The sequence below is a fragment of the Phasianus colchicus genome, chromosome 11 (assembly GCF_987193195.1).
Source record: "Phasianus colchicus chromosome 11, bPhaCol1.hap1.1, whole genome shotgun sequence".
Taxonomy (NCBI): domain Eukaryota; kingdom Metazoa; phylum Chordata; class Aves; order Galliformes; family Phasianidae; genus Phasianus; species Phasianus colchicus.
Window position 1 is genome coordinate 14,737,033 of NC_143446.1, and position 14,691 is coordinate 14,751,723.

General features: G+C 41.0%; 1 long non-coding RNA gene across 2 annotated transcripts in view; it reads right to left on the bottom strand.

The window, feature by feature from the left end:
• Positions 1 to 247: 247 nt before the first annotated feature.
• LOC149916451 (uncharacterized) overlaps positions 248 to 14,691 on the bottom strand; it is a 31,364-nt gene continuing 16,920 nt past the window's right edge. The window contains exons 2-4 of one of the 2 annotated variants that reach the window (XR_016469924.1): positions 7,997 to 8,047; positions 7,006 to 7,444; positions 248 to 1,429 (exon numbers count right to left, since the gene is read on the bottom strand). This is a non-coding gene — a long non-coding RNA (uncharacterized LOC149916451). Of the gene's footprint in view, positions 1,430 to 5,684; positions 6,850 to 7,005; positions 7,445 to 7,996; positions 8,048 to 14,691 lie in introns of those variants that run through there. The other variant, XR_016469923.1, reaches the window with a different exon arrangement.

The window sequence follows — 14,691 nt, forward strand, 5'->3', positions numbered from 1 at the left end:
CTCTTACCTTCTCTCAGACACCATCAATGATAGAGCCTCACTCTCAAGAGGCAAACTGGTCCCATTCTCAAATACCCTTGCAGCTACAAAGCTTACCTTAATGCCAGCTCTGAGCCTTTGAATTAAGAGAGTATCCTATAGAGGTAGTGAAGTATAGCATGGAAAATGCAAAGCAACAACAATAGGAGCACATCAAGTTCTAGAAAGAAAAACCTCATTAGAAAGAAATACTTTCCAGACTGGAACCCTCAGTGAACATTATCTTCAGCAAAGTGGGTTTCTTGGTTCTTTTGATCAAACAAGTTTCAAAGGTGATCACAGACCATAAGTGTTTCCCTAAGCAGCATCCTGTGGGATGAGGAAGGCCAGAATTCAGGCAGAAGCTTTCTTCTGTACAAAAGCCTTGCCACTGACATTGTCAAAGGATCTGTTGCACTCCATTGTGTCCATAATCTTCAAATTAAAGCTCCCTAAATCCACAATAGTCTAATAAACCACAAGCCTGTAACAGCCCCTTCAATTTTCCACGTTAATAATCCATGGATTAAGAGCCCCTCTGCTGCTACAATAGACAGAACTGATCTTCTCTACTGTGTCAATGACCCATGAATTATAAGGCTGTGTCTCAGATGGTTAGATAATACTTCACTCAAGTCCTTGACATAGATTTTTTTTTAACACTGCAAATTCAGGACTCTGTTTTGGAGTAAAGACACTCTGTAGCTTTCTCATGTTTTGGTCATCTCTTCATATTGCTCTTGGCAGGATCCAATCTCTGTTTTCATCATACCAATCCATTTGTTTTTCAATAAATGGCCCAGTCACCTTTCATTTACAACTGTGCTTTTAATACGGCATGTGAAAGTTGAATCAGAGAAACAGTTTCATAGCTAGCAAATGAACTGATATAAAATCCTTCAATTTTCTTGTAATAGGGCCTTATAATAACCTAGAATATTTTATATTGATCTGTGAATAGCACTTCTTAACGTATTTGCTCCACTTAATAATCCTTTATTATATCATTTGCTGCTAAGTACATACAGCCAAATCAGAGGGCAAAAGGAAGCAGAGTAGAGTCACTTCAGATGATAGATTTGGGCAGCTCTTCTATAAAATGCTCATCGACTTTTCCGCTCAGGAGCAAGCAAGCTTCTTCAGCAGCTGCATGATTTCACCTTTTCAAATACCAATGCAGTTGGCAGCCTGGATATTGCATATGGATGGAAGTGTGCCGCCAGCCACCGGCAAGGAAAGAAATGTGATGGGTAGGAGTAGACAGATTGTCTCCATGGCATTTCTGCTGGGGAGCACAGCCCCTGTGGCACATTGTTTGCCAGTACAGAATGCCAGTGTGATGTTTTTCTTCTCTTTTTAAAGCAGAAATCTCTGTGTTGAACTCAACGCTGCACAAATCATTGCAGCAGGGCTGTTAAAGACAAGGAATACCTGTTAAGTTAGCCAGCCATGTCTCCATCAAAGCTGTTCCATACCATTTCTTTTACAGCATTTGGTCCAGACTTCTGTTACTTAGGATACTTAAGACTGCACTGTTAGCTCAGACAGGCACGGGAAGAAGCTCCGCTCTGCAAGTAATCAACTACTTCTATCTCTGTTGCTGCATCTCAAAGCGTGCTGAATAGGAACCTTGGTTTTTTTCCTGCCATTACTGAAGCAAATAAACATCTAGTTAGAAGTTAGAGCAGATAGTGCTTTGGGAGGGATAATTCCAAGTAAGGAGGGATCCATTCCATTACTGGCTAAGGAAACATATTTGCTGATACTCTGTTTTTTTCCAGAGTCAGTGAAGATGAGTTTTGTAAATCACCCTTAGTAGCTAAGAAAGTCTATTAAATAAAATAGTCCCAAATAAAGACTTGTTAACATCGATTTTGGAGCTTCACTCCACCATTAAATCTTTTAGTGTCAGAATAAAGCTCTGTGCAGCATCTATAGGCAATTAAAATTACAGTGAAAGAAGTGGCAGTGACAACCGGCATGGTGGCTGTCAGGGAGTAATGATAAATCTCTTCTAATGCTACACCAAGAGGGCAATAAGAACATGGAGCAGTGACAGATGATGCGTTTTTACTGGTTGTATAACTGTTGAGAACAAGTGCCGAGCCAAAGTAAGTTAAGTTGTATGCTGCTGGCTACCACATGTGATATGTTTCTACTACAAAAACCTGCAGCGCCATAAATAATTGGATTCGCCTTAGCTGCCTGGTTTACAGCTATCAGAATCTCACCTCTTATTTGACCCTGGTGGAGATGATCATGATTTACTTTATCATACTTTAGAAGTTTTGAATTGCTTCTATCTTGGTCTGCATTTCAGATTTGTGAAACAGGATGTACTAAGCTAACTGACAAGAATCAAAAACGAAACCTGACTCCTTTGCCTCATGGAGAGGCACTGCAGTTCTGTCCTCAGTTTGTTTCCCTTCTCAAACAAGTGTAAGAACAATCACTGTACTGTCATTAGCCAACGTATAGAATAAATAAAAGGAGCAAGTTCTTATTAACTGGTCCATATGTGACAGAAAGCATTGCTTCATCTCCCTTTAGTGCTGGAACCTGGATGATGGATCGCCCCTGACCGTGACACAAAGTCAGCATTGTCTTCTGAACCCATCTCAGCCTTTAAGTTGACCCTGCAGTATTTTTCTTGGTTGTCATGCTGAGCACAATGTTTATCTTGTTATGCTATTTATATACAGCTGACTATTTCCATAAAAGAAATATCAAGTGTCAAGCATCTGAAGTTCCAGGGGCCGTACAGTTGGGCCAGGCTCTCTGCCCCACAATTGGGCCATACCCAATGGAAAAACCACACTGTGGAGATGGCCCTGGGACCTCCCTGCGATACAGACATGAGAGGAATCTGATACATTAACTATTGAGCCCAGATTGGAAGAGTAATTGCTATTGAGTCCTACAGTAGCTAGGCTATTATACCCATTTTACAATAAAATACTAAGTTCAGTGAAATAAGGACAGTGTTGACCCACAGATAGCCTTTCACTTCACCTGAGCAGAAACAACCTGGTTTACAGGTGGAACTAACGTACTCCCAGCCAAGCAGGTTTCCACTGGGGCTGAGGGCAGGAGGGACACCTAAGGAAGCTGAGGATAACCATAGGCCCACAGTGCTGAGCATGATGTGAGTTACACCAGCTTGCACACCCTCTGCCTCCAACATTTACTGCCTTGTATCACTGTACACACAACTTGTTAGCCACTTCACAGGGTCCCAGCAGCAGTCAATGAATGGCAGCCTGGATCCTACCAACCAGCCTGGTTTCTTCTGCCTTCTGAACTTCCTAAGTCCAGAAGGAGCAGCTCCTGAGGAAAGGCCATGCATTTGTTGCTTCCCTGATCAGAGAGCAAATGACACTGTTTGAGCTACACGCAACATTCGCTACTACTGAGCTAACAGCTACCTTACAAATGCTGATAGTACAGAAACTACCCCAACTCTGCAGTCTCCACTTCCCTTCCAGTGCAGCGTAATAACCAGTGTGATACTGCTGGCTGCCTCTGTCCCACTGGGCTACAGGAGCACTTCAGGAAGCATCACTTCCCTTGTCTCCATGGTGCATGCACAAAGATGATGCACTGAGCTGGGCTGCTATCAGAAAGCAAAAGGGTTCAGAAAGGGGAGTGAAAAAGGTGGTGGGAGTGTCATAGAAAGGGGGGGAGCAGCAGGAGGGACAAAAAAAAGTGTCCTTAGGAGCGTGCTGCAGTGCTGCCACTTCCTAAGAGCAGTGAGGGATCCCTAGAACTCACCATTCAGATGGGATGCATTGCTTTTACACTCTTGTAAGAAAAACTCTGGGACACAAACTCTTATTTGCAAAGTTGTGCTCCCACCATCAGCATCCAGAGCTAAGTGGATTATAAGGCTGTTTGTTAACCCCTCCTCTCTGATACACATGCCCTGTTATTAAGCGAACATACCATGTCCCCACTGCTCTTGCGGTGAGAGCAGGGTTAAAATGCTTTGCTGGTCTCCTTAATCCCTCTCACATGATTTAGTCAACACCAGTGGGGGAGAAAGGCGGCAGATTTTACATCCATGATTCCTCCCCTTCATTGTAGCTGGGCTCTGTCTGCAGAGCTCCCACTCCTGAACTCCGCCTGCCCAGACACAATGCTTGCTTTTTTCACTACACCACCATTTAAATCTTGAAACAGCAAAAAGCAAGTGGAAATTGAAAACTCTGATTTCCTGCTCAGAGCTGCTGAAAAATTATTTCAGTGATGGGGAGATGATTGTTGTGCAGGAGAAAAGGCCAGCAGGAAAGGGGAGCGATTGCACTAAACTATGCTGGATACATTTCTTATCAGTGGACCTGCTATGCCAATGATCTAACCACAGAATCTCCTTTTCAAGAGCAGAAAGCTCAGTTAGAGAAAACAAACACGGGCCTTATTTCTGGGAACTGGAGGTAGCCCAAAGTCAGCAGCATGAGAATGCACTAAGCAGAGCTTAGGAGAAAAATAAATAAAAAAAAATAAAATAAAAAAACCAAAGCAGCTCACAACTTAGTGACTGATCTTCACTTCTTAAAAAAAAAAAAAAAAAGAAAACCCTTTACGATTATATTTTCCTATCCCTATTTTTTTTCCTTATGGAAGATCTCTGGGACATATATTTCAACCACTTTACGCTTGCTACTGGCCAGCCCCTTTGTCCTGATGATCTAACAATAACAGAAATAGCTTAAATCCTGTATGTTTAACTTCCTTCCAAAAGCAAAACACAGGATGGGTAGTGCAGTCTCTCTCAAACAGCTTTACAAGCACAAAATGAGGACAGTTTTACAGACCCTGTTCTTGTGCTGGATGGCTCGCTGCTGCCGCAAGACAAGGGTCTTTTATTGAAACTCCAGCAGAAAAGTAAACATTTGAAATAAAGCTGAACAAGAGTTTAGTTGTTGTGGAAAAGACAGTCATTTGTCAGCATTTGGCAAACATGCTTTTCTTAAGAGTGGCCTTCCGCAACACTGGACTGGGACTCCAGCAGTCGGATTTAACTGCTGCAGCCTGAATCCCTTCTACCTAATGAGAGGGCTCCCTGCTGTATTGAATTTGCAGCACGGTTGGCTGCTGGAAGCATTATTCATTTCCCAAAAAAGATCTTAGGAAAACAAACCAGACTTCCAAGTCTCAGGAATACCAAAATATGCTACTGAAGGAGATTTCTAAGGAGAAGACGCAGAGCTCGCTACCTCTATTTGAAAGCCATTTGCAAGTGGTGGCGTCTTTCTTCTGGTTGTGCAATCACTGCCTTCCCTCTTTGTCTCACCAGAACTTGTATGCGCTATCCTCTACCCAAACTGACCCCTCAGGGGAGACATGGAGATGTGTGGAACAGGTGGGTGGGCTCCAGACTCAGAGATAGCAGTCGGTGACTCAGCACCCAACTGGTGGACCAGTGGAGCTCCTCACAATTTGATACTGGATACCTGATACCTTTGATAATGGATCCTGATTGATGTAATGGAGTGTACCTTCAGCACGTTCTCATAAAAGACAAAGCTTTGTGGAGAGGTTGGTTTAGATTACCTGCAGTTTTTCTTTCCATCCTTAATCAATCCATGAGTCTATGGATCTATTCCACTAAGAATCATTTGCAGAACATGGCATTTGAAACTAATTGACTCTTGAAGAGCACATAGAGCTAGGTTTTACCATAAACTCAATTGAAAAGAGTCACAAGACTTCTTCTCATCTACCAAGTCTTTTCTCTTGAGCACTCTGGGTGACGTGCCAACCCAAATACCTGTTTCATGTGGTCAGGGTGCAACAAATAGCTCACCCATATCTGTGATTAATCTTCAGGAAGTTTCGATATTTCAGAAGATTAATGCACCTAATGTTCTCAATTAAAAAAAATAGCCTAAACAATTCAAACTTTCTCGAAATCGAGCAAAACCTGAAGCAGATGGGTAGACAACGGCTGCAAAGCTAACAAATGTTCTGTGGTTCAGCTCAACTTCAAATAAGTTCAGCACTGAAAACCTGAGTAAGCAAAGACAGCATGTTACCTTTGGCAGTCTGCATGGCTTCAGCTTTGTGGTATCATTTCTGATCTACGCAGTCTGCTAATCAAAAATGACTATTCAGATTCTAATCAAAATAAACGTCCAGATTACCTTCAGATGCAAACCACGGTTGAGACTGAAATGTCAAGTGCTCAAGTGTTTGAAAACGTTCTTTGTCTGCGTACCAAAACTCAGTCCCCACACATCAAGATTGTGTTTGGTTACATGAAGTGTGTGAAAACTAATAGGAGGAAGTGGCTTACAAGCCCCATTTATTACTCTGCTTTATTGGAATGACATAATTTGATCTCATAAAGAGTAAGGCACAGTCCAACGTGCTCAGGAGACAGCAAGACTGGGACATGATGATAATCACGAGATGATTTTTCATGAGGCATTTTTCATAAATATTGACCCAGGGCCTGAAATACAAATCCTTCTCAAAGTAGTCTTAGAGAAGTCCCAGCTTGCAATAAGCAATACCTTGCTGTCCTCCTCCTTTTTTCAAGATGCACTATTGAGTCACATGTTTTAAACTTACTACCTTAGAAACCATTCTTTTCTTTCCCTTCAAATTTTCATGTGCTACCCAATTTCTCTGTCAGAAGAACGACAGGGACAGCACATCTTATTAAATGTACAGAAGTGCTCTGGGAAACCCACTGCTGGATTATATGGATGAGAAGGGAGAGAAGGGAAGAAATACAGCATGAGCACTTCTCTGGAGGAAACTGGCATCCTCCTGCATGCTTTTCACACCATGATTCCTGCAGGTGTTGAAAGGCGTAGAAAATTTTGCCTAGAATGGAGGATGTGCAAAGGATTAGTTACGGCCTGTGTTAGTGCATCTGATCTGCTTCTAATTGAAAAATCTCATCTGAGATTTCTATTGCGTGGCTACAGGAGAAATCCTTGTTGCCAGTTTATCTGTTATCTTATGCTTCTTGGTGCCTACCTGCAATATAACGGCTGGCCTGCACAGAGGTGTGACAAAGCAAGTTCCTACTGTACTCCAGCCCCACTGAGGCCAACTTAAGGCCACAGACAGCATTTCTCAAGCACGCATCTTCTTGTCAAGAAATGTTACGGTATTTTGGTACCAGCCCCTGGCAGACACAGCTGAAGTTTCACTGTATAAATCAAACTCCTCCACACTGTCTGCACGCAGCTTGGTGCGCAACTCCTTTTTCGGGGGACTCCTTGAACTCTGTCACAGCCACTGGTCTCCAGTACCTCCAAGGATGGGGATTCCTCCATTTTCTTGGGCAGCCATTCCAATGTTTGACTCCATCTCCATGAAGAAATTCTTCCTAATATGCTAATATCCAAAATTCAAATTCTTCCCAATATCCAGTCTAAACCTCTCCTGCACAACTTGGGACCATTACTTGTTGCTGAAAGACATTACAAGAACACCGCCTGTAATCAGATACATTGCACACATCCATGTGTATAAGAGTTCCTTTGATCTTCAAAAGAGTTGTGCTTCTTTGATTAGGAGTTTATCAGCAGTGCGTAATCAGGCTGTAGACACACACTCAGTTTAGCCTTAACTCATTTTGTCTGGAGGTACATAGCCAGCAAACATCCTTTTTGTTGTATCCAAGTATTCATTGAGATAAACTGCCTTCACTTTTCCAGGAGGCTGTCTCTCTTGGCAGGTGTAACAGAGTAAGTTTCTCAACATATCAAGAACTATCACAGCTAATAAACTACCTGCACTGTGATTTTTCTCTCTCAAAACAAACTTAAATATTCCATGTCCCACATCAATCCTGATAGCAGTGTATTAGACAGCATCTTTCACATGATTTAACTCTCAGGCTGTTTTTAAGAGAAGATGTCTCAGAAAACAAAAACAACATACCCCAGTAAAATCTATAATTGGAGATTAAAAAACGTTGATTTCTCTTTTGACTGTTGAAATCAAAGACAGAGATACTAACCTGGAAACTTTCCTGATGGAAAGGTACAGCTCAGAAATGAATAGAGAGATCCTGAAAAGAGACAATTGGAAAATACTGCAGAAGCAATTTGTACCATATTTGGCAGCCAGTTTGTTTTCTGACTCACGAGAAGTGCTGGCAGGACAACTCAGGACACCTATTGCCATTTAGGCAAAAAAAAAAAAAAAAAAAGCATCAAAACAAGGGCAAAAAGCAATCACTATTTTGTGTCTGCAGGCCTACAGCTAATCAGCTAATGCTCTGAAATCCGTTAGATTTTAATAGTGTCTTACTTGGCTCTTCTTTAGGAGGAGATGAATTTCCAGTTGAGGTGTATACTCAAAGTTGTGTTACATGAGCACATGGGGAAGAGCAACTCTCACCAAGCCAACTCCTCCAGCTGTGCCCTTCCTGCTCCCTCTAATTCATCGCTGCTTCTCCAGCTTATTGCTACTAAGTCAAAGCCCCGAGCTCTTCGCACGCCTTTTCTCTAGGCAGCATCAAACCAAATACAAGGACCCTGGCAAAACACAACTTTCTGAAAAGTATTCAGAATCAGGAAAAATAAAGGTCAGGTTATTTTTCCATCAAGAAGATAAAAACTTTCCATGGCAGCCAAGAGAGGATGAGATTTTTCAGAAGAGTGCAACATGCTGTTTATTACGTCCAAATGCCTGAGAAAACCTGGCCTCTGTTATGAGCGCTGAACACCTGGAACTGGCCACGATTATTTTTGGATGTCTGGTCTTAAGAGCAGCAATAGCTTGTGCTATGTTGGATAATTCAGTTTTGGAAGCAGAAGCCTTGTTTTACACAAACTCCATGCTAATGGAGAATTACTTCCAGTTTGTTACAGATTTCAGCACTGAAATTAAGTGGCTTTCTTGCCAAATTCAGGACCAATATGATTCCAATTGAATGGGTTCTGAAGAGCTCCAGCTCTATTATGCATTATAGCTTGCAAGCAGCTTTTACATGTTTGGGGTTACCCAGTGCTACAAATTGTTGTTTTATCAGATGCAGCTGACTGAAAAATGAGGAAAAAAATCCATCCCTCCTTCCTCCCACTCTAAAAGCATTTAAAACGCTGCGTTTCCAAGAACCTGGTTGGGTGGAGGGAATTGGCAGAGTAGATCGTGCTGTATAAAGTACAGAGGGACAGATGTTCGACTGAATGCTTTAACAGATTCCATAGTGACATGAGGATAACAAGTCTATTAGATTTCAGGAGGTGGTGTGTCACACGTTCAGTAGGCCACTCCACATCTTCATAAAAGCACTTTTTATGGGGTGAGACAAGAGAAGTCCTGATAAAAGCGACGTAAGAATGGTAGTCAGCCACAATCATGAACTTGATGCGAGTATTGCTAGAAATCACAATAAATGGGGGCTCAAATCTGCAGATCAGTTCCATGGCATTCCCAGTAGGCAGCAGGGCTTTTCCCCCTTCAGCCCAGTGCACCTATCTGCACCATCTCTTCTTGCACTTCCACTTTTTGCTGCTCTTTTCAGATGTAGGGAACTGTTCATTGCCCAGAGTGTTTCTGCACAATGGACGTTTAGAGAAGATCCATGCCTGAAACAACAATATTCCAGTAGTGCTGTATCACTAGACACCAAGGTTGGAAATTCCCACGATCCATGAGACAGGAACAGCCCAATGATGCCTTCTCCTCCATGATATTATTTTAGGTACTCCAGTCTTTACTTTCTGCCTATGATCTTCTGCTTCATTTTTTTTTAATTCCTTTTGGAATTGATTTTTCAGCTCTTGAATCCCAGGTGTTTCTCTTTCTTCAGCTGACACTAAGGCAGTGCATCAGGCAACCATCACCACTTGGCGATGGCTTACTGGGTCAGTGGAGGAAGAGTCTCAGATCCAGGTTTTTACTATTAGAGTTGTCAGTCACACAAGTCCCCAGAGGCTGCAAGAGTATGGAAATTAGATCTACAGATTGAATTATCCTGTGTTGTGTTTTTTTTTTTTCCCCCTTTCCTAAGTGCACATGTGGGCTTGTCATCTTGTCATTTTTATCATTGTTAGTGACAGTCCTGAACAAAACACAGAACAAAACCATCAGATTTGGTACTCCTGCTGGGAGCTGAATACCAAATATGAGCTCCTCAAATTGCGGCAACTTATTCTACTCTGACCATCGCATCATTAAACATAATGCTTATGTAGCATTTGCAATTAGTGTAGTTAAAAATAAAAAGGAAAAAAAATACATGTTTTTATAGGATAAAGCAAAGAAGGTTGCCTGTTTCAAGTTCCAGTTCTGCAGGGTTGAGGTTCATAAAGTAAATATGCCAACAACTCAGAGCACAGAAGAACTATGTCACAGGCAATAATGCATAAAACGATGCCCTTATGTCAACAAGTGGTGCTACCTGAGAACATCTGCACCATGCCTAGCTATCAGTCAAGTTGGAATGAAAGGTAAAGCTAATACAACAGCTCTGACCTATAGATCTCAGCCTCTGACCAATCACTCTCAGTGATTACTAAGATTACAAGAGCGCCTGGAGATTCAGGGCACAAAATATAGTTGACAGCTATGGAGAAATTGCACTGTTCATTTTAAAGGCAAAGTTCATTTTTACCAAGCTTTCAGTCCAAAATGTCTAGCTAACTGAGAAGTGACAAAGACGCAAACCCGTGAAAAATTCTGCTTCATATTCATGAGTTCTTCAGCAACCTCATTTTTGTTAATGTTAACATAGCACCCTATTAAAATAGACAAAAATCTAAACAGTTCTTTCCTTTGGAAAAATAGAAAGCAGATAACAACCAGCTGCATGCCAAAGCTGTACAGCACATCATGCTCTGCAGATGCAAACGGTGTGCTACAGAACAATATGGACAGGCTTCAGTACCTCTGCTGTAGGCATGCAGGGTCTGAACAGAAACAAGAAACTGGTGACTGATTAAGTAGGAGTTTCAGATGTGATGAAGAAGTTTTTTTAAATCTGCTTTTGGCTGAGCAATCTTATATAGTGTAAATAACTCACAGACACTGAGGAAAAGGTTGGTTTGCCACAAGGCTGGATCTCCTAGGAAACTAGCAACAAAGGACAGGATTTGGGAAGTCAGACCATCAGTGAACTGAGGTCTGTTGCCTTCTCCCCAGGTCACCTGTCTTCTGTTCAGTGTCCAAGCACGCTCAGTTTATCTGGGTAAATGTCAAAATGAAGTGAGGCTTCATAACACAGAACAACAGTGTTGAGCACCCTACACACGGGCATCAGAAGCCAAGAAACACCTCATTAAAAATGTAACAGGTTTTGTTTTAGGTTCATTGTCTGGGACTTTCATCAGTCTCAAGCAGGACAAACATCTTACACTGATAAATGACTGCAGCAAGTCAAGCCCTAAAGCACATGATGTTGTGTCTGTACAACCAAGCAATCAATCTACATCTTATGTCAGCACTAAATATTCATGTACAATTGAAGAGGAAATATTTGAAGGAGTCGGCTCTGAGAAGCAAGCTTGCTTCTAAAGTTTCACAATATGTTCTATAAGCAATCTCAGAGGAAACCAACTGCTCCAGTACATACCAGGCTTTAGTGCTTGTCTTCATGGTAAAGTACCCCAGAATGTCAGATTACATGAAGAATCATATATGTAGCTCCTCAAAAAATGTCCCTCCCACACCTTGTGTGTCTTGTCTACTCTCAGCTTCTCCCACACTTTCCAGCATTTACTGAATCCTGGTTCTGATAAGTCCAGAATTCTGACAGGCAATATGGACATAGGTGTAACCCATCTATTCTAAAACAAACAAACAAACTACAATGAAGAGTTGTGATAGACTCATTCTGGCAAATATAAAGCATACAGCTCCACAGTTTGGTTGCATCTACTCGCTTTTAGGGTTCAAGGATAATTAGGCAATTGAAGGAGATGTCTTGATTGCATGCCTCACCTGAAGTGGGATGAGCATGGATCCACTTTTCACCCTCTCGATGAGGAATTTATTTCCTAATTTTTAAAACTTAGACCAGCACATAGGATCAACATTAACACAGCAGTAAGGATTTCTGCATATCAGCTATGCTGCTAAACCGTTTATATTCTGTCCCCCTGGATTAAGTCCAACACTTAAATTTATTTCTGATTAAGTTGTAACTTTTATATAAGAATTGTGTAACTGTAAAGTTGCATTTTGCTTGCAGTTTTGTACACTGCCGTATTGGTGCTAGTTTCATGAAGAACTCAAGGGTACAAATACAGGAAATGTGCAAAACGTCAAGATCATTTTAGCAGTAAGTTTCTTTTCCAGGCTGCATTGCAGGAGAAAGGTAGGTCCACAGGGAAAAGGAAAAAAAAAAAAAAAGAATATACATACTCAGTAAATTCTTGATGCTTTATGAAAAAGCTTGGCCAAGATTCAGCCATGGATAATAGCCCAAAGTAAGGCTAGCGGGGAAAAAATTCTCATACACAAATGTGTATTACTACACACCCAGAGATGCACAAAGCATAAGGCATGAGTGATGAGGCACCTGAAGTGGTGCGTACCTATCTCACCTGCATGTCACTATTCTTATGGAAAGCTTCTCCAACATGCAATAAATAACACTGGAGGAGTTTTGTGTGGATATTTCGGGAGACAATACAAAACCTGTGTATGACTCCTCCCTCAAAGGCAGAACAACTGCTGAGGAATGTTCTCACTACGGACACTGATAAAAAATACAAAGCTAGAGATAACCAAAATCAAATGTTTTCTTCCTAAAACAAAAGCCAGCCAACCAACAACAACAACAGAACACCAACATCTGTCATTTGAAACCAGACTGGGTTAGTTTGTGTTCCTGCCTCTATGTCTGGTCAATCCAGCCCCGTAACCTGGTCCACCAGGAAGGATTGGAACGTGAATCTCTCATGCTCTCTCCCATAGTGGCACCACTCTGAATGAAAACGTTTAGATTGTTAAGCAAAATATTATTGTGCCCTTAGGAAATAGAAACTTGAACAAAGCAAGAGAGTAACTTTCATTGGAACAGCACAATTTTCTATTAAGGAAGCTATTAAAATAGGGCTTTTTACCAGCCACAGCAGGGCATTATTTGTTCCACTATTCTACTCTATCTACTCTATACAAAGAAGAAAACCAAAAAAGCTAAGCAACATCCAAAGTCTTCTCCTCACATGAAATCTGTCCCTTGGCTTGATATCTCAAGCAAAAGTTCCTCTAAACAAAAAAAATGGAGAACAGCTATACCCATTAAGAGCATCAGGGATTTGGCCCTCAGACATTCAGAAATCAAAAACATACACAGCAGATGCAATTTTGTCTCACAGCAGAAATGAATATTCAACTTACTACAAGAATGTCCCAAAGGACATCTTTTCTAGAAATAAATTTCAACCGGAATTCATTTAGTTTTGCAACAGATGCTTTGAATCCGAGTCTGCCCGCTCTCAAAAGCATGAGGCAACAGCTGACCATAAGCCATATTTTTTCTGTCTCCCTCATTCTCATATCAATTTATGAACTGCTGAATGAAGTCAAGAATAGAATCGATCACACATTCAGGATTTACAAATCACTTGGAAGAGTTCAGCCTGCCCTGATTTTATTTTGTTTCTGTTGCTAAGACTGTCATTAACGACTGTTAAAGAATCACTAAACAGTTTCTAGAGTTTGCAGCACAGCTATTAAAAGCCTTTCTGATCCAAACAGTAGTTATTCAGCACCAATCCATCTCTCCAATTCTTGACAGGCATCACACAGGCAGACATCAAGAGGAGTTTAACTGATGAAAGTTTAACTGAGCAACGTGCTGGCAGCACCTCCAATGTTTGTGCAGGGCTTAGCTTGGGGTGCACATTGTGAAAGTGTCCCACCAGCATTCAGTTCGTCCATTTGTGCTTGAAATGAAAACAAATCTAAAGCCTCTCTAGTAAATGTCGTTTATAATCTTGGACAGAAAACAATGTAGGATTTAGTGTGCACGTAGCATATGTATTTAAAACTCCCTTTCTGTTGTCTTATTTGTTTGAAATAGTCCAAATGAAAGTAGTGATATTCTTTTTTCATTATCTAAGGGAAACATTTATGTGAATACAAGCAGATGTTTAATATCCTAATTAGAGAATTGGTTTGCTATTGATATTTGAAGAAAAATATACATTACTGATAACTACAGAGTAAATATTTACACCTCCTAATTGATAAAAAGAAATAGTTCAGAAACAGCTTTAATCAATTGTTACTCTATCTGCTAGCAGCTTAATGACTTAAAGCATCATGAACATTAAAGAGAAAATCAGTGGTGAGAATAAGGATCGCTGTGATGCGTGAATAAAGTGACTTCTCAGAAATTAGTTCAACATGAACTTACAGTTATTTATGTCTAGAAAAACACACATCCACACCATTGCTTTTAAGCATGTATTTAGGCCTAAAGCATTCTTCAGTGCTTAACTGCACAGGGATGAAATCTGATTTAGAGACCTCACGAGATAAGAACTTAACAAGAAGTGATTCTCTCATAATTGGAAAGTTGTTTACAGCTAGAGAGCCATGCACAAAGCTTAGTCACTAAAACTGCTGAGCTAAACTCTGGCCTGTTGATCTTATCTTATTTCTCATTAAAAAAAATAGAAAGCAATCTGGTGACATACTTGGATTATCCCAAATGTGAGTGAGAACACGTACTTAGAGCATTTCTCAAATTAGAAA